Source organism: Petaurus breviceps, unplaced genomic scaffold (assembly GCF_028583685.1).
Source record: "Petaurus breviceps papuanus isolate PSGF00001 unplaced genomic scaffold, PetGlider_PUasm1.0 90752, whole genome shotgun sequence".
NCBI classification, from domain to species: Eukaryota; Metazoa; Chordata; class Mammalia; order Diprotodontia; family Petauridae; genus Petaurus; species Petaurus breviceps.
Window position 1 is genome coordinate 2977490 of NW_027187336.1, and position 22775 is coordinate 3000264.

Below are 22775 nucleotides of genomic sequence, written 5' to 3' on the forward strand. Positions count from 1 at the left end.
CTATCCAAATAGAAAATGTTATTATTAAATAGTGAGTAAAAAGAAGAAGGACAGCTAGGTGGTATAGTGGATAGAGTAAGGGATCTGGACTCAGGAAGACCTGAGTTCAAATCCGATCTCAGACATTTCCTATCTGTGTGACCCTAGATAAGTCACTTAATCCTGTTTGCCTCTTTCCTTATTTGTAAAATGAACTGGAGAAGGAAATAGCAAACCACTTTAGTATCTTTGCCAAGAAAACCCCAAATGGAATCATGAAGAATCACACATGACTAAAATGAGTGAACAACAACAGAAACAAATAAGATTCAGAACAGTTGCCCATCTGCATTGGTAGAGGAAACAAGTATATCAGTCTGAAAAAAAAATGGGGAGAAAGTAAAATAAGATTGAAATTTATTGGAACTTAATTAACTAGCTTACTCAACTAACTAATATTCTCTTAGCTATCCCTATTCCCCATCATGGTCAGTTTTTAAGAAGATCAAAATTATAACAAAATAAACTGATATAAGAGATTTATCTATTTAGGAAAACCAGCAAATCCAGTCTGGATTATGTCCAGGGCTAGGCTATAATCAGCTCAAGTTACTCCTTCTACATTGTTAGCTCTGTCTAGTGAACACTAAACATGGGAGGGCAACCCTGAGACCCAGAAAAAGATTCAGGAATAGATGATTCCATACATTTATTAGGCTTTACATGGGCAGGAAAATGGTCACTCACTTTAGATTTTTAGCAAAAAATAAGTTTCTTTATTTTGAATTGAATTTATGTTTAATTGAATTTCTCTTCTGCCTTATGTGACTCAACTCCTTGAAAAGGTCATCTATGATATTTTCTTCCTTTTTCTCTCCTTTCTCTTCTTCACTCCTTACAATCTGACTTCTGACCTTATTGTTCCACTGAAACTACTCTCTCCAAAGTTACCAATGATCTGTTAGTTGCCAAATCTAAAATCCTTTTTTTTTTCTAATCTTGAATCTCCTTTACCTCTCTAGAGTCTGCTACCCTACTGGTCTTTCTCTCCTCCGCAATATTCTCTTCTCTCTAGGTTTTCAAGGCATCACTGTCTCCTGATTCTCTTCCCACTTCTCTGACTGCTCCTTCTAAGTCTCTCTCTCCCTCTCTCTCTGCTGTATCCTCATCCAGATCGTGTCCTCCAACCACAAGTGTCCTGGGCCCTCTTATCTAAAGCTCCCATGGATTTGATTACCATCTCTATGGGGACAATTCTCAAGTCTACCTAACCTTCAATCTTACAGCTCCAACCACTTTTCTGACATCTCAAATTGGATGTCCAATAAATATCTTAAACTCAACATATCCAAAACTGAACTTGTTACCTTTTCCTTTTACCATAGATGGCAATACCATCTTCTGAGCTGCTCAGACAGTGTGTCATCCTCAAATTCTCACTACATCTCTCCCCCATGTCCAAGTTATTACCAGGGCCTATTGATTTCACTTTCGTAACACCTCTTGAATATGCTTTTTCTTCCCTCCTATCATACTGCTACCACTCTGGCATAGGCCTTCATCACCTCATACCTAGACTATTGCAATGGCCCACTAAAGGGTCTGCCTGCCTCAAGTCTCTCCCTACTCCAATCCAGCCTTCATTCAACTTCCAAAATGATTTTCTTAAGATCCAAGTCTGACCATGTCACTCTTCTACTCAATAAACTCTAGTTGCTTCGTTTTGCCTCAGAATAAAATGCAAAATCCTCTGTTTGGAATTAAAAACCCTTCATAAAGTAGCCTCCTCCTACTTTGACAGTCTTCTTATACCTTTCTCCCCTACATATAACCTTCAGTTTAGTGACATTGGCCTTCTTGCTATTCCTTAAATAAGATTTTATTATTTGTTACTATTTCTTGGCTGTGGGCATTTTCTTTGGCTGTCCCCCATGCCTAAAATACTCTCTCTTTTCATATCTACTTACTGGCCTCCCTAGTTTCCTTCAAGTCGCAACTAAAATCCCATCTTCTATAGGAAGCTTTTCCCAATCAATTAATTCTAGTGCCTTCCCCTTCATTTCCAGTTTATTTTGTACCAAACTTATTTGCACATATTTCTTTGTTTTCTCCCCATTAGATTGTAAGCTCTTTGAGGGCAGGGAGTGTCTTTTGTCTCCTTTTGTATCCTCAGCATTCAGCACAATACTTGGCACATAGTAAGCATATAATAAATGTTTATTGACTGACTCAGCATTGTTTTTATATATTCAGCTTTGTGCTCTAATTTGATATATGTGCAAGGATTAGTACCCCAAGTAGACTGCAGACTCCATGTAAGCAGTAGTATAGGGCCATAATGTGGCATTAAAGAGACCTCAGAGACCATGTAGTCTTATTTCCTTATAATACCAATGAGGAAACTGAGGCCCAAAAAGGTTACATGACTTGCCTACAGTCATATGGGTAGCAAAAATTGAGAAATTATTCCAACTCAGGTCCTTAGATTCCATAGTTTTTCATCTTTCTCAGCACAATGCTTATTGTTAGTAGATACTAAGTAATAGGTGTTGTCCATTCTGGAAGAGTACCAAAGTGATATCACTAGTCAAGGTTCAGTGTGTTGAACTGTAGCTCATCAGACCAAGAAAAGCTTGGAAGGCTCTACCACAGGTCAGGCACAAATAGTTCATGTGATTGGATTGAATTGTACCCTACCTACTTCCTTAAGAACTTGAGGCAACTTGCATATGAAAACACAATTCAAGATAACACATTTCAGGAAGAAATAAGAGGACATCTAAATGGAGCAAAAGATACAGCTGCTTTCAGAGCTGAGATTACAACATTTAGGCAATGGCTGTAGCTCTGAGTTTTCTGTCATTTAAGGCAAAGAAATCACATAGCTTTTGTTTTTTGACACCAGGTAGTAGACAAATTCAACTGTGGAGACAATATTTTTTCCTAGAACTGAACTCAGGCAGGAACTTATTAAATGAAATAGTGGCCAACATCTTCAACCACTGTTTTATAAAAGATAACAGAGATTTTCAGCAAATGTTGTTAAAATAAAAAAGAGAGAAAAGTTTACAGCTATTGAGAAAATTCAGCTTCTCCAAATCTGATTTTCCAGAGGATTCCTGCTCATCTGTTCTCTTCTGATTTGACTTTTAAAGACTTGATAGTTGGAAAAAAAAAGAACCTTTCTCTGGGCTAGTGCCATTTCTTTTGTCTTTAAAAGTTCTCTCGGGAGCCATTGGGGATGAAGAAGAATAGGCTGGATTTCTAGGTTTTGCAAAGTCCTTGGCATATATTATCACACATGAGCCTCATTCAGGAATATAGGTTCTACAACTAACATTTTAAAGATGAGAAACTTGAAAGTCAAAGAGGTTAAGTGACCTATCCAGAAGCACACTGCAGTAAATGATTAAGGAAGGATTAAAATCCAGGCCATTTTGAACCCAAGTCCAACACTCTCTTTATGAGGCTAAAATGAGAGGGTTGACCAAGATGATTCCTGAGATTTCTTCCAGTTCTTTATGGCATTTATTTTTTAAAAGTATGTGTATACCTTTCATTTTTATATTATCTTCATTTCTAAATATGTTGCTACTCATCCCTTTCCCCAGAAAGCCAAACGAAGATGAAAAGAGGGAAAAACCATATCAACAATATGCAATGTTCCCAAAGAAGGGGAGGCAGTACAATGAATTTTCTCCATTCTTTTAGGTATAAGCTTGATCACAATAAATATGTCCAGCACTTTCTTTCTGTGAAAAGATGGAGGGTATTTGGGGGGGGGAAATCAATTGGTTTTCACATCTGATTTTGATTTATAGGTAATTAACATGTGCATCATTCTTCATATAACTTAGCTGCAGACCTGGATGCCGCTTTTGGCAAGGTGGTCCCAAGAATAGCTCTCCAGAGCCATCTGCTTCCACTATTGAGGTCTCCTGAAAAGAAGCAAAGAAAGTTTCAAATCCCAGCATGAATGGATAATGTCTTTAAAAATGATCTAGTTAGAAGGGCTTGTGGAGAAAGCCATGTGGCATGATCATTCAGAAGAAAGTTTATATCCTTAGTAAAACCAGGGTTTGTGATGATTTAAAGGACTGTGTACCTCTGAGCATTATCATATATTACACTTTTTGACGTCAAGATGCTAATTGCTGAGAGATTCCTGGGTATGCCCATAAATTAGCAGATGGTACTTCATCTGACTGGACTTTTTGTGCTTTAGTCATATCAAAAAGTAATTATATTTTCTGCAGACTTAATCCCCCTGGCTTAATGGGGCATGTAAAATATGCTTTACAATTTACCTTTTATTAATCTGAGTTTGTGGAAACTGGGCATCTAACATCTAACAAGCTGGATTCTTTAAAACTCACCATACCCTTGAATAATATAACCTTTGTTTAACTTTGCAAACTTAGGAATACTGAACTTTTATCAGTGACAAACTCCCTTCCCCCTCCCCTGTGCCCCAACTGAGGCCAAATCAACAAGCACTTACTATGTGTTACTAAAGAAGTAGAAAGAAAATAACTCTTGTCCTAAAGGAGCTTATGTTCTAAAGGAAGAAAACAATATGTAAAAGGAGCTGGGGGTGGGGTTGAGGGGTAAGATGAAGGTCAGGCCTAGATAGGAATGAAGCCATGACTTGCCTGAGTGTCTTTAAAAATGGGGGTTCTAGAATGAACCAGGCAATCAGAGGGAAAGCTAGCAAGGCAGGAGTGTAATTCCAGTTTCCACAGCAATGAGATTTCTGGGATGTTATAGAGAAAATCTGCAGGAGTCAGGAATCTAGACTGGAGAAGAATGAAGGACAGTGTTCCCTGAGGGTCTTGATAAATAAAGGAAGGCTCCATCCTATGCTTTCTCTCTACTTACATAGCCAACACCCTAATTCAGGTGCTCATCATGTCTTGCCCAGATCATTGTGAAGACCTCTTTATTGGCCTCTCTGCCTCATGTCTTTCCCTCATTCCAATTCATCCTAAATATAGCTAAAGTGATTTTCCTTAAGCTCAGAGCTGACTACAATGTCACTCCTATACTCAATAATAGACTCCAGGAGGTCCCTATTGTTTCTAGGATAAACTGAAAACTACTGCGTTTAGCTTTTCACACCCTTCACAACCTGGTCCAATTTATCTTTCCATTACTCCCCCTCCCAGAAGGGTAGATGCTCTGCTCCTCACCCAGATTGCATCTCCTTTTCCACATGCCTGATTTGCATCCCTCTGCCTCACAGAAACCTCCTCTTCTTTAAAATGCCACTGCCTACAGGAAAGTTTTTATGATCCCTTCTCCAGCTGGTATCCTCCCTCTCGAACTACCATGTATTGATTTTCTTTACATTTATTCTCTGCATACATATCTATGTTTTGGTTGCTTTAATGTAAACTTCTTGTTGAGCAGGGATTGTTTCATCTATTTTATTTGTACCCACCCCCATGCCTACCACAGTGCCTACTACATATTAAGAGCTAAATAAAGACTTGTTGATTGATTCAAAGTTTCTTCCAGAGACAGTTGGCCTAAAATAAAACCAAAGATTGCAAATTATGAATTTGACTGTGCCTAGACCACAGTTTTCTTTTTTTTGGTGTATGTTTCCATTAAAATGCTATTTTGTTGTGGCCTCCATGTTCTGTGTCTTATTGATCAGTTGTTTTCAGTTGTGTCTGACTCTGTTATCCTATTTGGGGTTTTCTTGGCAAAGATACTGGAGTGGTTGTTATACCCCTGTCATGCCAACAACACACCAATGTCATGCAAACACAATGCCAATGTCACACCAATATCATGCCAGTGTCTCAGAAACATCATGTCAATGTCACATCAACATTACACATCAGGTCAATGCCATATCATGTCACATTAATATTAAACACAATGTCAATATCACACAAACATCAAAGCAAATTTATGCTAATGTTATGGCAAAATCTCACCAATATCATTGAAGTGTAATTACAATATCATGCCAATATCACACCAATTTCACACCAATATTAAACTATTATGAGTTTTATTTGGAACAATGATGAGACTCTGGTCTCCTGCTGGGTCAAGCTGGAACTTCCTACTATCAGCATTTTAAGGATATTCTAACTGTAGTTAAGACAAAGAAATTAACCATGTCTTTCCCTCCCAACTCAATAAGCTCTAGTGGCTCCCTGTCACCTCCAGGATCAAATATAGAATCCTGACTTTGACATTCAAAGCCCTTCATAACATACTACTCCCATACCTTTCTGTTCTTAGACATTATCTTCTCCCCACCCCTCACTCCAAGTCCTCTCTGATCTGGTGACATTGAACTCTTTGCTCTTCCTTGAAGACAGTGCTTCATCTCCTGTCTCTGGACATTTTTACTGATTGTTCCTCATACATAGAATGCTCTTCTCCTCATCTCCATCTCCTGCTTTTGCTGGCTTCTGTTAAGTCCCAGTTAAAATCCTTCTGTAGGAAGCCTTTCCCAATCTCTCTTAGTTTTAGTACCTTCTTTCTCTTGATTGTTTGCTATTTCTCCTGGAAGGCCTGCTTCACCCCACAAGCTGGCATTCAGTCCTTGCTTGAAAGTGGGCTGGAGTGCTGCTCCTGCTCCAAACAGGTTAAGTAAGCAGTGAAGTGGTGGAGAATTTCGCTCCCCACAAGTCAGGATGGGAAGAGAAACAGGTCCCAAAATGTTAGGGGGTGTACGTGCAGTTCCCCTGGAGGTATGAGACCCAGAATATGCTGACTTTACAGTGATAAGGGCATGCTGACCTTGCTGAACAAACACTGTGGAGGAGACTTAGATATTCTGTAGGAAATGCTCTGTACCAGGATGAGAGCTCTGTTACCTCCCGACTTGTGGCCTTGGGTTTAGCTCAGACTTGGCGCTGTGGGAACTTCTGCCTCAGGAGAAGGTGGGGCAGAAGGGGGATAAAAGTGGGGAGGCTCAAAGAGGAGTTAGGATGTGATTGCTAAAAGAAGCTGCCTAATTAAGTCTTGCTACTCTTTGACAATCCTGGCTCATGACTCCGTTCTTGGAGAACATGGCTGGTCCATGTCCTGAAGGCTCAGCGGAAGTACCAGAGAGGGTAAGGCCCGGCCGCCCCTAACCGTGAGAAGTTTGTAACACCAAAATCCGAATTTTTATTTTTTTACTTGTGCACTAAGAAAGGGAGACAAAAAAAGTGCTGGACACCCATAAGCGAATGAAGCAGGTGAGTAATGCCTTGCATACATTTGCATGGGAATGCCAGTATTCAAGAGAGGGAGCAGGATTAGGAATCAGACTGTAAGAGCTTGGTAAAATCCCGCCACATAAGTCCTCAGCTGAGAGAGAAGGTTCAATAAGGACTGGGAAAATTATGGGAAAAGAAAAAATTAAAAATATTTTGGCCAGATTAAGGGATGAGACTTTGGTCATTTTAGTGAGATGCAGCTAGGTGGCACAGTGTATAGAGTACCTGGACTGTGGTCAAGATAGACCTGAGTTCAAATGTGTCCTGTCATTTAATAAATGTGACGAGGGCACAGTTATCTAACCTCCATTTGCCTTAATCTACCAGAGAAGGAAATGGCAAACTACTCCAATATCTTTGCAAAGAAAACCCCAAATGGGGTCCCCAAAGAGTTGAACGTGACTGAACAACAATAATTAAATATATGTTTTGTATATAGTTGTTAGTATGTTGTCATCTTCATCAGACTGTGACCTCCTTGAGGGCAGGGACTAACTGATTTGGGGAATGTCACTTCATTTCTCTGAGTTTGTTCAAATGCCATAGGTAAAACTTTTATTCCAATTTATTTTTTCTAAATGGCGCAAGAGGCAATCATGAGTCAGTCAATTGTCTGAGTTGTAAATCAAGCCCGTCTGTGGGCTATCACCCTTGAAGATAGTAGTCAGGGAGTTCAGAGGCCTTTATAACATTGGTTATAATGATAGTATTTAGATATGGCCCACTTAGGGATTCTTTTCCAAATGAAGGTGTCAATCTCTTTCTCTCTTTTTCTCCCCTTTGGTTATAACTTATTGCTGGGAAGGGTACTCTGAACTTTTGCATTATTTCCCAGCCCATTTTCCCCTCTCAACAGACCTCTAAAGAAAGAGCAAGGAGTCAGGAAATTGCTTATGGTGTTAAGCCAAACTATAGGGGTTCCAGAGACTGGCATCATCTTTATGAAACAAGAAAGTGAGATGTGGAAATGACCAGTCAATTATTCTAAAATTATCAGAAAAAGACCAGTTATTGTCCCTTTGTGCTTGGTGTAAAGGTTGGGATGAAGCCAGAGGGAACTTATTCTTTATGGAGCAAAATATGCCTACGACTTAAAATGACTCAGCAGTCCCACATTAGAGCAGTATCTAGCAAGAAATCCAAATCATTCCTAGACAAGCAGGGTGACACATGTCCTCAAATTAATTTTGTGATATATGATGTGAAAATAATACAAGAAATATTGAAGACAAATCAACTGAGTGGGTGGGAGGATTAGTTATTATCAGTGGTTCAAAAGCTGTTGAAATATTTAATGTGTTAAGTTTTTGTGCCCTTTAAATTTTGGTGTCTTGGGACAGAGCTCATTAACCTGTCCTAGTTATAATTCTGCTTCAGAGCTTTTCTGAAGTAGGTATGGGTTTAATGGGAGTATTCCTATCAAATCTCTGGCCAGGATTGTAAACTCCTCTTCATGTTTAAATTGACAGAACTGAGACTCTAAATTTCAGCTCCTATTGAACATTGAGAAGGCAACCCTGTTAATCTGGTGAAAAAGGATCATGATTCTGAATGACAAAATATCCTTGCAGTGAAAATTAAAAATAAAAATGATTGGAGATTTGGTTGGAATAGGAATGATGATGGCCCCTGACATGGAATGGCTGGGAAGTACAGAAGGCATGGCAAGGAGCCTTTTAATTAGAGAGTATCTTGCAGGAACACTATGTTGAATCAATCAGTTAATCCCTTTAAGTTCAATCATTTTTCTATTCTGCCTTCCTCGGGCATTTTCACCTTGAACTCCAAATCTAAGGAGAAATAGAAGGGGTTGACTGTAGCTTGTTTTATTCATCCTGCCAATCTATGGCTTGGAAAATGCTGCATTAACAGGAAGAGGGATGAGGAATATTAATGATAATACAATTACATAAATACTTTAGTGTTCATATAATGCTTTAAGTCATATAAAACATTTCCTTCAAAACAACTTTGTAAGGTTGATTGTATGTAGCCTTATTTTAGAGATGTGTCAATAAGTTCAGGGAAGTTTGCCTATTTGTCCAGGTCACTAAATTAGCTCCAATATGGAATTAGGATTTGAACCTCAGTATTCTGATTCTAAATCCAATGCCCTTTCCAGGATGCTTCTGGGCTTCTTTCCTTAGACAGTGCCTGGTTTGAGTTACTTTTCACTTTGTTTATACTTGTGATGACTGGGATTGTGGGTAGAAGTGGATCATGGCTACAGGGAAGGAAGCAAGCACTAGCAATATAGATTTAAAATGGGAAAGGACAATAGAGATTATCATTATGTATATGATGAAACTAAGGTTCAGGGAGATGATAACTTGCCCAAGGTCACATAAAATTGAGGTGAGTCTGAGTACATAGGACAGTGGACAAAGTTGGGCATGAGATGGGCTACTGGAGTAAGTAGATGCCAGTAGTCAAAGTGGACAGTTAAAGTCCTGGAGCTGCAGCACACATCCAGTCTAGGTAGGAATTAAGCAGTGGAATGACACTCTTTTTGGGATCAGACCTGTGATTCTATTGGTCTAGGGAACTCCTAGTGAGAAAACTCTCTTTACCCAGTGTGAGTAGGCATCTACTTTAGAACTTACTCTTGGAGATTTTGCTTAGGGCACTGAGAAGTTGAAAGACTTGTCCAGAGTCACACAGTCAATAGGTGTCAGAGGAGACTTGAACCCAAGTCTCATTTTTGAGTCCTGCTTCCTACCCACTAGTAAATATGACCTTCCTTATTTTTACCCATCTGCTTGAACCAAAGGCAGTATGACGCCGTGATATGGCCTTGGAACCAGGATGGTGTAGCAGCAAGCACCCCAAGCACGTCCTCAGGGTTTGCTGCCCATACAGGTTCTTGGATCTGCTTTGTTAAAGGAAAGCAACTCAAAATGGGTTAACAAGCTTACTTTAATCAGTCAGACATATATCGTTTACCTCATTCAGGGTGAAAAAGGTCAGCACCCCAACTTCAAAATATACAGACAGAATTATCAAGACAGAAACAGATCAAGTAGACAGATTTCCAAACTGTCCAACCATTACATCCATACCCAGTCAACATCTGGGTTTCAACATCTGGGTTTTTTCAAAGCCGGGGGACTCTGAACAACGGCTTCCCAGAATTCAGATCAAATCACAGAACACTTCTCAAAGTGAGTCCCAAAACAAAGCTACACATCAGGGCTTATATAGCCTTCTCCTGGCTCAGAGAATGTAACAACCTTATTGACTCACTGGCCAACCAAGAAGCATCTACTGAAAAACAAGCCTCCCACCCCAGTCTCCAGGTGCACTTTAGCCTAGGGGCAGGGAAGATCTTTAAATTTGCATTTCCATTACATTTGGCCCCAAGATCTTTCATGCCCATAGCATAGACAATTTACTTTTAAATTAGCACTGAACATTTCTTAGGTCACATTTTCAAGATACAGAACTAAAGTTACCAAAGTAGCTACTGGCCCTTAAACAAACACAAAGTACATAGCATTATCATCTCAATTCAAAACAAGAGTTCAAATAAAGTTCTCTGGAGGGGGGGGAGGGGTATCCTTCCCCTCACACAGCTCCAGCCCCTGCTTCCAAGCACAGACAGGGGGCTGAGCAACAAAACCAACAAGGTGGGGTCCCTGGGGATCCAAGGCACTTCATCCCACCCACCATAGTCACAAGTCCATCCTCCCCCAGGGTCCCAAACTGTGGGAAGCAGCCAGGAAACACACTCAGTGCCCCTGCTTTGCTGCTCAGTTCTTATCTTTTCCTGTGGCTGAATTCCGACCTCCTGGGTTTCTTCTCCTCCCGCAGGCAGCAGCCGCTACTGGCTTCTGCCCAGGTCCTGATGCAGGCAGCTCACCATTCCTGCTCTCAGCTCAGCGAAATCTTCATGCAGGCCATTATTCTCTCCTGTTCCACAGCTCCACAGAATCACGGCTACCACAACTGGGAAACAAACAATTATCCCAGCCCCCATACTTTCCTTTTACTCTGCAGATCCTGTTCCTGAAGCCATTTTGTAGCAGCAAGCACCCCAAGCACGTCCTCAGGGTTTGCTGCCCATACAGGTTCTTGGATCTGCTTTGTTAAAGGAAAGCAACTCAAAATGGGTTAACAAGCTTACTTTAATCAGTCAGACATATATCGTTTACCTTATTCAGGGGAAAAAGGTCAGCACCCCAACTTCAAAATATACAGACAGAATTATCAAGACAGAAACAGATCAAGTAGACAGATTTCCAAACTGTCCAACCATTACATCCATACCCAGTCAACATCTGGGTTTCAACATCTGGGTTTTTTCAAAGCCGGGGGACTCTGAACAACAGCTTCCCAGGATTCAGATCAAATCACAGAACACTTCTCAAAGTGAGTCCCAAAACAAAGCTACACATCAGGGCTTATATAGCCTTCTCCTGGCTCAGAGAATGTAACAACCTTATTGACTCACTGGCCAATCAAGAAGTATCTACTGAAAAACAAGTCTCCCACCCCAGTCTCCAGGTGCACTTTAGCCTAGGGGCAGGGAAGATCTTTAAATTTGCATTTCCATTACAGATGGCCTGACTTCCAGAAGCACCTCTGATCCATGGTGTCTGTGTAACCCTTGGGAAGTCATGTATCCTGAGTGTTCCATAATCCTTAAGGCTGCAAGTTTTAGAGAAAGTGATTACTTATACTGGTGCAGAGGCTGATGAAATCACTGGTTCAGTCCCTTTCCTCTCCTTGGGTGGAAACTTATAGTAAGACTTATCAGGGAAGTTGCCTAAGGTCTTTGTATGGGCACTTCTGCACTGTTAAAAGTGACATAATAAGGTAGTTTGTGGGGGGAGAAAGTAGTTCTATAAGCTAATTCTTAAAACTCAAGGCTATGTGCACATGTTTAGTCTATTAACTCTCCCCACCATCAGGCACAGCGGGTAACTCTCCCCACTTCTACCCATGCTCCTAAGGTCTCATATTATCCTTTTGTGAGGATTTTCATGTCCTTTCCCTTGAGTGCTAAGAAGTATCTCACAGTAATGAAAACCTCCAAGACTGAAATAAAATAATAAAAAAACCATAAATTTGCTTTTCTTTTTCCCCTCCACAATCTCAGAGATTTCTCCCCTTGTAAATTCCAGTTCCTCATATCCTCAAATGCCTTAATATTATTATAATCTACTTGGGATTTCCCTGCCTCCCTGTATCATTCAACAGTTCAAAAACTCCCTGCATCACTTTTCCAGTGACTGATGAAACAGATTGACAGTAGGAATCTTGGCTACTTGGAACTTGGTGCAATGAAAACTGAGAGCAGATTTATCCTATTTCAATCTTACACATTTGTGATCTTGGTTACAGAGGGGTATTGCTTTAGAAAATGTGGCTAAATAAAAAACGATTTAAGGTAGTTCAGGCTAACCTAGGTGGCACAGTGGATAGGGCTAGAGTTAGGAAGATGTGAGTTCAAATCCAGCCTCAGACGTTTACTAGCTTTGTGATCCTGGACTAGGCACTTAACCCCTGTTTACCTAGGTTTCCTCATCTGTAAAATGAGGATAATAATTCCCAAGATCATGTAGCTCCAGTGCAATATTTACAGCACCCACGATCACGACAAAGACCATGACTATAAATATCACATGACGGTCGATTGCAAAATATAACAGGTTCTCCTGGCAGAGGACAGAACTGAAACATTTATTTAGACACCAAAAAACCAAGTCCCATAACCAGTAGCCAATTCCATCATAGTACCAAAGATATTAAAAAGTCATAATAACACTGAGAGCCACAGCATCCTTTAGCCTTCCCACAAACCAATATTAGATCAATATTTACTCACAAATCTCCCTATCTCCTTGCCTCAACCTCCTCTCTCTCCCCCACTGTCTGGCTGTGATTCCTACACAGCTTCCTGTGGGCTCTGCTTCCCTTCAGCAAACTCCTTCCACCACAGGTTGCCTGTGACTGCATTCAGCCTATCAGGGGGCAGAGTCTATCTTCACAGCAGGGAAGCTTCCTGTGGGCTCTGCTGCTCCCTTCAGAAAATTCCCTCCATCACAGGCTCCATGTGATTACATTCAGCCTAGTAGGGGGCAGAATTTACTTTCAAAGCAGGGGAGGTCTTGAAACTCCCCCCTAGGTCTATTAAGGGGTAGGGAAGATCTTCAAATTCCCATTCCCCTTACAGGTTGTTATAAGAATCAAATGAGATAAAGTCCTTAGGACAGTGCCTGGCACATATATATTATATATGTGTTATATAAATGTTAGCAATGATGATGATATTGATGTATCTTTTTATGTGCATGTCCTTATATCAAATAGAGGATAAAAATGATATATTAGGACTTTTGGTACCTACAGAAGCAAATGGAATGTCTTATATATTCAAATATTGAGTAGGAGCTCAAAAAATGTTTGATGATAAAGTAGGTACTGTGAAGACTGGAGTCAGACTCATGGTTCCTTTTCAGTTGATTTAGGCCTAGGTAGGAATCAGTGAAGAAGATTTTTTTCATCGTCATTGTTCAATCATTTCTGTCATGTCTGAATCTTGCTGACCCTATTTGGGGTTTTCTTGGCAAAAATACTAGAGTGGTTTGCCTTTTCCTTCTCCAACTCATTGTACAGATGAGGAAACTGAGAAAAACAGGGTTAAGTGACTTGCCTAGAGTCACACAGCTAGTGAGTGTCCAAGGCCAGATTTGAATTTAGGAAGATGAGTCTTCTTGCCTCCAGGCCCTGTGCTCTATCCACTGTAGTGCCACGTGGTTGCTCAAAGAAGAATTTACTTAGCATCTAATAATTGCCAGGCACTTAACTAAGCAAAGAACAAGCAATGACAAAGTAAAATAGTTGGTATCCTCAAAAAAAGCTTCCATTTAAGTGGGATATGGGCTTATGTAATTATATGCAAAATAATGCAAGTTTTATTTTATTTTTTGAGAAAGACACTAGTACCTGAGTAGATGAGGAAAAACTTCATGCAGAAGGTGATGCTTGAGCTGAGTTTTGAAGGAAATAAGATATTCTAAAATATGGTAAGGAGGTGAGGAAGCAGTATATTTCAGGTATGAAAAGTAAAAGCATGGAGATAAAAGATGGAGGATCCTGTGTGAGGAACAAGAAGAAGACCAGTTTAGCTGAACCATAGGGTATAGCAGAAATAATGTATGGAAAGTTAGGATCATGGGATCTTTATAGGATCAAATATTTGCAGATGGAAGGGACCTCAGGGGCCATCTAGTCCACCCCCAACATTTTTTTCAGATGATGATACCAACACACAGGAAAGTTCAGTGACTTGTCCCAGAGGATATGAAACGAGGTTCCCTCATACCACGTCCAGTGTTCCTTTTATTGCACCAAGGTCTTTAAAATGCCAAACATGAGTTTGCATTTGATTCTAGAAACAATAGGGTTCATTCAATTCATTGAATAGGTGAGTAATCAGGTCAGACCTGTGCTTTAGGAAAAACATTTTGACAACTGTATAGAAGCTTTATTGGAGAGCAGATAGACTTGAGGAAGAGAGATAAATTAAAGTGATATTGCAATGTAAGAGATCCTGAGACTCTGATCTGGGCCGGTGAATGAGGCATCTATAGTGTAGCAACTTGATTAGATAGAAACTCATGCTTAGTAATAATAAACTTCTAGGAATCAAAAGGTTGTTGATATAAAATAAGTACGAAACTTCCTTAGGTATAAACCCATAGACCTATGGAATTACAGTGCTGTAAAGGGTTCAGGGCCTTTTTCTTTTATGTCCTTTTCCATGGAATTTTTTATAATTTTTAGTCAATGTTGAGTACTCAAGAGATGTTGTTGTTATTGACTACAGGAGTATAAGCCAGTAAGGTAATGTGGTGGATAGAGTGCCGGACCTGGAATCAGGAAGACCTTGAATGGAACCTTGTTTCAAGCACCTAATAGTGATAGTCAAGTCACTTAAATGCTATCTGCTATAGTTTCTTCATCTGGAAAAATGGGGATGATGGTATCACTTATCTTCCAAGCTTACTGTGAGGATAAAATGATAGTGTATATGTATCTATGTCTATGTATATTCACACATATGTATGTATACGTACATGTATGTGTATGTATAGATATATAGCCACGTACACAAATACACACATGTATATTGCTTTAGACATCTTAAGGCACCATATATTAAATATTAGCTATTATTACAATCTTAAATGAGACTATCAAAAATGAATCAATTTTATAACTTGCCATGATTTCATCGTGGTTCCTAAACATGTTTTCCATGCCTTGGCAGCACTGTACAATGAAAATACACTGAACTGAGGCTAAGGAGATATTTGTTCTCATCGCACATATCCCACTAACTAACTGTGTGTCTTTAATGAAGTCACTTTACCTCTCTTGGCTTCGATTTTCTTCTTTGTTTTATGAGAGATTCAAACTTGGTGAACTCTAAAGTCTTTTTCATTTCCAGCCCCCTATCCTGTTTCTTCTTCCCAAGGTTTCAGGATTACTCCTGAGGTTTGTGGAAAATAAATGAAGAATACTGGTCAGATATTCACATTTCTGTTCATATTTCTTTCTACTGAAGTAACGCTGACTCTTGAGAAAAAGTTGAACAGTAGCACATCTGGTAGTAGGAGTCAAATTGACCCTGTTCACAATGGGTATCGGGATTAAAAAAAAAAGATGGATGTTAAGTGCAGTCCAATTACCAGCCCTAGAGAGGCAGCTCCAATTCTATGCCCTACTAAAGGTAAGTCAAGAACCCATCTTCTTCTCTGAAGTACAGCATACTGTTAGTTACTGGGAAAAGAGAAGGCTCCAAACTTTTTGAAAGGGCATCATATTCTTATCATCAGTGAAATAGAGGGAGCCTCAGAGATAGTGTCTCTCCTGGAGAAGCAGCCTCCTGAGGCTCAGTATAATCCTTGATCATCGATGTTGGAGCTGGAAGGGCCCTTAGGGGTTCCTTATGCTTGTTGTAGTGGTGGTGCCAGGGAGGCTGAAGGTGGTGGATTTCTTGGGCTCTGGAGTTCTGCACTTCAGAGGACTAGGCTGCTTAGGTATCTGCACAAAGTTCTGCATTAATATGGTAAGACTTTGAGAGTAGGAGGCCTCTACATTATCTAAGGGTGCAGGGGTGGGGAGGGATGGGTGGTGGGAATGACAAACCAGCCCAGGGTGGAAATGGAGCAGGTTAAAGTTGTTGTGCCAAACAGTAGTGAAAAGTGGGACAATGAGTAGCTCATATACTTCCAGCCTGAACAGTTTTCTGAGAGATAGACAGAAAGAGACAGAGACACAGAGCCAGAGAGAGAAAAATAGAGCCAGAGACAGACTTACTACCCCCAAATCAGACAAATGTGACATCAGAGCTGAATCCAACACTCCCAAGAGAAGACAATAGTACTACTACCTCTCTTCCTCATACCTCCCCACACTCATTCCAGATTTGGATATCATACCTCTTTTAATCTAACCGGGAGGCCTCATTAGTGTTTGGAGATAATTGTATTTTATCATTGACACACTGAGCTTTTAATCTACTAAAATTAGAAGGATGAACTTAATAGAACCCTGGACCTAGAGTGAGGAAAACCTGAGTTCAAATGCAGCCTTGGACAGTGTGGCCCTTAAATTTCTCTGCCTCAGTTTCTACATCTGTAAAATGGGGATAGTAATAGGACTTGTTTTCCAGGCCCATTGTAAGTTTCAAATGGCATAAGATTTATAAAGTGCTTTGTAGATCATAAATAGGACTTCATAAATGTAGCTAGGTGGCTCAGTGGATAGAGTGTTGACCCTGGAGTCAGGAGGACCTGCATTCAAATCAGGCCTAGATATTTCCTAGACTGTATGACCCTGGACAAGTAATTTACCCCTGTTTGCCTCAGTTCCTCATATGTAAAATGAGCTGGAGAAGGAAATGACAAAACCGCTCCAGAATCTTTGCCAAGAAATCCGGAGAATTGAACACAACTGAAATGACTTGACAACAACATATTATTATTACTATTACTAATTAACTAGAAAGGGCTTATCTGAAAAAATACTCATAATATATTATGTAGTAGAACTTACAATATTATTATATAACAGTCTTATTCACTTTATTTACTATTTTTATTGAAAATAAATAATATTATTATCCACAGATATTTTTCAAATACAATACTTTCTAGCTATACCTTTTCCATCTTGCACTTGTGAATTGATTGAGTAAACTTGGGAAAGTGTGGCAAATGGTCAGAGACAATCAGAATGACTGATAAACCCATAGTATAGCCCCTGAATTTAAAGGTATTCTATTAACTCATGTACTTATCCATACATGGCTTGCTCATGATTTTTTTTATTCTCTAAAGGAAGGAGAATTTTGTGTATATTTGTAAAGAGCATCAACTTTCTCCAGTTGAGTATGAATGGTCACAGACTCTAAACTTTTTGCCACTTTCAGAATGAGTCTCTGTTATTCTGGGACAAGTGATTACTGGAAACAACATGATAACAGTAATAGCTAATATTAGCTACCATTTATATAGTGCCTACTATGTGTCAGGCACTATGCTGAGATTGACAAATCTTATCTTATTTGGTCCTCAGAACCTGGGAATAGGCGCTATTATTATCCCCTTCTTATGATTTAGAAAAATAGGTCTAATAGAGATTAGGCATCTTGACTAAGGTTATGGCAGTCTCTGCTAGTCTAGGAAGGGCTGGTTTCTAGAAATAATACTAGTCATTGCCTCATTTCTTGAAACAAGGACTAATAACATGATCCAATATGGCACCTTCTTATCACTTTGATCCCTCCTGAAGTCAGTACATAAGACATCACCTCCCAATATCTTTCCCTTTCAATTTTGTCCCTCACAGTGAGAATGCAATCACATTGGACATGAAATGATGCCACTCAATCTTGCAGATGTTTCCAGCACCCTAAGCCATCACTACATTTCCTCAATAAATTTTTCTGTGGACATTTTTCTCCCTTCCCACAACATCAGGAAGGATGGTGAACTTAATTACATCTGTCATTATGTTGACACAATTTTGCTGCAAATCATCTTGGGCCAATAAACCAAAGCCTTATTTGGTGCCAGCAAGTAATAAAATCTCTGCAAAGAGAAACCTGCTCCCTCTTTAGAAATAGAATTTGGCATTCTTTGGTCTCAACTAGCCACTTACTTGAAGGGGAGAGGAAGACGAGTTAAGAATTATTAACAGTTTTTGGAACAGGTACAAACAGTTCAGGCAGCTTATTTATCTTAAAGACAGTGAAAGCAAACATTTTCATCTAGAGTGTGAAGTTATAGATAACAGAAGAAAATCTATGGGAGGCCTAGTGAAAAGTTATTGCTTTCTTCCAGGTTTGTGGGAGAACAGTAGGGGAAAAGTAAAGTTTGTCAAGCAACCATACCTCAAAAAAACAATTCCGTAGGCTATACCCTTAAAGAGGTAAGAGGAATTTCCAGAAGACCCATAATTTGATATTCTAGAACTGCTTGATGGCACATAATCATCTCCCTTCAGGCAGCCCAAATGCTTTCTAAGAGGGATACTCATCTGTGAAGATGAAAGATGGGAAAACAGGCACAGGGGATAATGCCATAGCTCCCCATTTCAGCTCTAAGGGAAAGAAGGTTTACTGCATCAGATGAGCTGTGGAGCTGCAATCTATGTTCAAATTTGTTGGGAAAACAATAAGTGGACAGGAAGGTAAGCTGGCTATTACATTAAGTGTTCTTTATTTTAAATCCTATTTAAAAAATTGTGATTAAACTTGAAAGAAAAACTGTAATGCTGGAGCTTTGTACTGAACTGGGAAAAGAAAAAGAATTCTGTAGCTTAGACAAAGTTTCTTAATCTTTTCTACTTTGTAGATCCCTTTGGTGGTCTGATAAAGCCTATAAACCCCTTCTCAGAATTTTTTTTTTTGCTTTTTAGAGGGGGGAAGGTGGGGCAACTGGAGTTAAGTGACTTGCCCAAGGTCACATGGCTAGTTTTGTGTTGTGTCTGAGGCTGAATTTGAACTCAGGTCTTCCTGACTCCAGGGCTGGTGCTCTATTCACTGTGCCACCTAACCGTTTCCCCTTCTCAGAATTTTAAAAAAAATTTTCAAATGCTTTATTAACTTCTTATTTACATCATTCATTTCCACCAGATTTTGAGTTACAAATTTTCTCCCCGTTTTTCCCCTACCCACTGCCCCAAAATAGCAGTCCCACAGGATATCCCCTCCTCCAATCTGCTCTCTCCCATATTTTCGCCCATACACCTTTCAACTTTTCCAGTGGATCTCTATGCCCCATTGCCTGTACATCTTATTTCCTAATTACATGTAAAATACTATTAATAATAGCATATATGTATATATATATGTATATATATTTTATTTTAAAACGTTAAATTCCAGATTCATTCCCTTCCTCCCTTGAAACCCACCCTTACTGGGAAGACAAGCAGTTCAGTATAGGTTGTACATGTGTGGCTAATGCAAAACAATAACATAGTAGATATATTGTAAAAGACAATGGAGTGGAAGAATAGGAAGGCAAAAGGGAATGGGTCAACCTTATTCCCATTGAATCTGGCTTGAGGAGGGAATGAAATACACTCTAAATAGGGTAGCTCACACTACAGGAGACTGACTATATTTCCCTCCCTCCCATCCCACCTCCTACTCCATTGTAACCATTTTCCCTTGCCTCTTCTATATTAGATAGTTCACACCATTCTGTCTCTCCCCATCTCCTCTCATATTCCTCTCTCACCTCTTAATTTCACCTTTTAAGTATCATTTCTTCCTGTTAAATTGGTCCTGTGCCCTCTATCTATGTATACCTGTAAACATATATGCACACATTCACATATGTATTCATATGCCCATATACCCTCACATATAGACATACATACACACAGATGTATATATGTATATATATATATATATATATATATATATATATGTTTCTATTCCCTTCAACTACTGAGAAAAGTTTAATAAGTTACAATTATTATTTTTCCATGTAGGAATGTTAATAGTTCAACTTTGATAAGTTCCTTATGATTTCTTTTCCCTGTTTACCTTCTCATGCTTCTCTTGCTTCTTGTATCTGAATATCAGATTTTCTATTAAACTCTGTTTTTTTCAGCAAGAATACTTGAAAGTCCTCTATTCCACTGAATTACCATATTTTCCCCTGAAACATGATACTCAGTTTTGCTGGGTAGGTGACTCTTAGTTTTAATCGCAGCTCCTTTGAACTCCAGAATATCATATTCCAAGCCCTTCGATCCCTCAGTGTAGAAGCTGCCAGATCCTGGGTTATCCCATTTGTGTTTCCACAATATTCAAATTGTTTCTTCCTGGCTGCTTGTAATATTCTCTCCTTAATCTGGGAATTCCGGAACCTGGCTATAATATTCCTAGGAGTTTTCTTTTTGGGATCTTTTTCAGGAGGTGATTGGTATATTCTTTCAACTTCTATTTTGCCCTCTGGTTCTAAAATATCAAGGCAGTTTTCTTTGAGAACTTCCTGGAGAATGATTTCTAGGTTCTTACTTTGATCATGGCTTTCAGGTAGTCCAAAAAATTTTAAATTATCTCTCCTGGATCTATTTTCCAGGTCAGTGGTTTTTCCCATGAGATATTTCACATTGCCTTCTATTCTTTCATTTGTTTTGATCTGTTTAACAGCATCTTGATTTCTTATGAAGTCATTAGCTTCCATTTGCTTCAAACTAATTCTGAAGCCATGATTCTCCTCAGTGAGCTTTTGGATTCTTTTTCCCTCTGGCAAATTTGGCTTTTTAAGGCATTCTTCTCCTCATTGCCTTTTTGAGCCTCTTTTGCCATTTGAGTCAGTCTGTTTTTGAAGGTGTGATTTTCATCAGTCAGGCTGTTGACTCTCCCTTTGTAATTTTCTTGCATTGTTCTCATTTCTCTTCCCAATTTTTCCTCCACTTTTCTTATCTGCTTCTTAAGGTCCTCTATGGCCTGTAACCAGCTCCTATTTTCCTTTGAAGCTTTTGGTGCAGGAATTCTGACTTCACTGTCTTCCTCCTGTTCCATGCTTTGCTCCTTTTTGTCCCCAAAATAGGAGTCTAACAGTGGAATCTTCTGTCTGCTTTGTTTCCTTTGCCTGGTCATGTCGCCCCTCAGTCACTTGACCCCTGGGCTTTTTGCCACAGTAGGACTCTGCCACCAGACAGGGGAGCTACTGTATATGTCACTTTTGACTTTTGTATTTCCCCAGCTCTTTTTAGAAAAGAAAGCTGTATCCATCAAATCTTATGTGAAAGAATTTTTTTTAAACTAAGTACATTACTAATATCCTCTGTTTATTTGACTTGAGCTTCATTGCCTCTCAATGGCAATTTTATTTTCCTTATCTTCATCTAAATTGTTCTTTTGGTTCTGCTTTCTAAACTTTACATCACTTTAAAAAGGTCTTCTCATGTTTCCCTGATTTTTCATAGTCTTCTGTATTCCATTATATTAATATAGCATAATTTGTCCTGGCATTTTCTTATTGGACACGTTATATTTCCAAAATGTTATCATAAACAATTTTGATATGAAGGTTGTGGTACATGTGGGGCTCTCTTTGTTGTCATTCATGACCTGGGCCTATATTCCAAATAGTTGGTTTTCCAAGTCAAAATGTACATACAATTTGTTGACCTTTATCAGATAATTAGTACTTTTAAAATCAAGATGATTAAGCCAAATCATAACTCTAACAGCAATGAATTTGTATATCAATCTTCCTCTAGCCTCTCTAACAATGAATTTTTTCATTTTTCCATCTTTGCCAATTTGATGGGCATGAGAGATCATGTCAGGGTTGCTTTCCTTTGCATTTTTCTAATTATTAGTGATAGTGAATCACTATCACTTCACTTTTCAGGTAAAGATTTGTATTTGTTCTTTTGAAAACTGTTCATATTGATACTTTGTCCTGTTGACAATAGTTCTTAATCTTAGAAATATGTCAATCACTCTAAATTTTGTATGATCGCTTGAGCCCATCACTCACTGTTCTGGTGTCTTCGTGTACCAGGCTCCTTCAAGTTCATCCTTGGGATGTTTTTGATAACATATGCACTTTTCTTACAGAGACTGTTGGGTGGGGGCAGAATGCAGAATCATAAATTTATAACTGGAAGTGATCTCAGAGGTCATCTAGTCACTTATGCAGATGGGGAAACTGGAGTCCAAAGAGATGAGTTGACCTGCTGAAGACATGCATCAGAATCAGGATTTGTTCCCATGTCCCTTTACTCAAAGCCTAGTTTCCTTTCCGTTGTGCTGCTCTGCTTAGGATCATAAATTCCAGCAGGAACTCTATGAGAAACACTTGCTGATTTTCATCAAAGTTCCTGATCTGGTATAACATCTCTTTAACTTGTATCTTATATTAAATTGCCTAGCTCATAATAGAAGCTGAGATAATGGAATCACAGTTCCTAATATCTAATGATTCCTTAGTATCATCTCATTCAACACTTTTATTTTAAAAATAAGGAAACTGAGGTCCAATGCCGTAAAATGATTTGCCCAAGGTCACAAAGATTGCCAGTGAC

The 22775-nt window shown here is 39.2% G+C and overlaps 1 long non-coding RNA gene across 13 annotated transcripts in view; it reads left to right on the forward strand.

The window, feature by feature from the left end:
* LOC138146092 (uncharacterized) overlaps positions 1-22775 on the forward strand; it is a 193383-nt gene that overhangs the window by 23982 nt on the left and 146626 nt on the right. For 4 of the 13 annotated variants that reach the window (XR_011164388.1, XR_011164389.1, XR_011164383.1 and 1 more), the window contains exon 4: positions 3837-5616. The exons of 6 other annotated variants lie outside the window; for them this stretch is intronic. This is a non-coding gene — a long non-coding RNA (uncharacterized lncRNA). Of the gene's footprint in view, positions 1-3590; positions 3691-3800; positions 5617-22775 lie in introns of those variants that run through there. 3 more of the 13 variants (XR_011164386.1, XR_011164387.1, XR_011164384.1) reach the window with 3 other exon arrangements.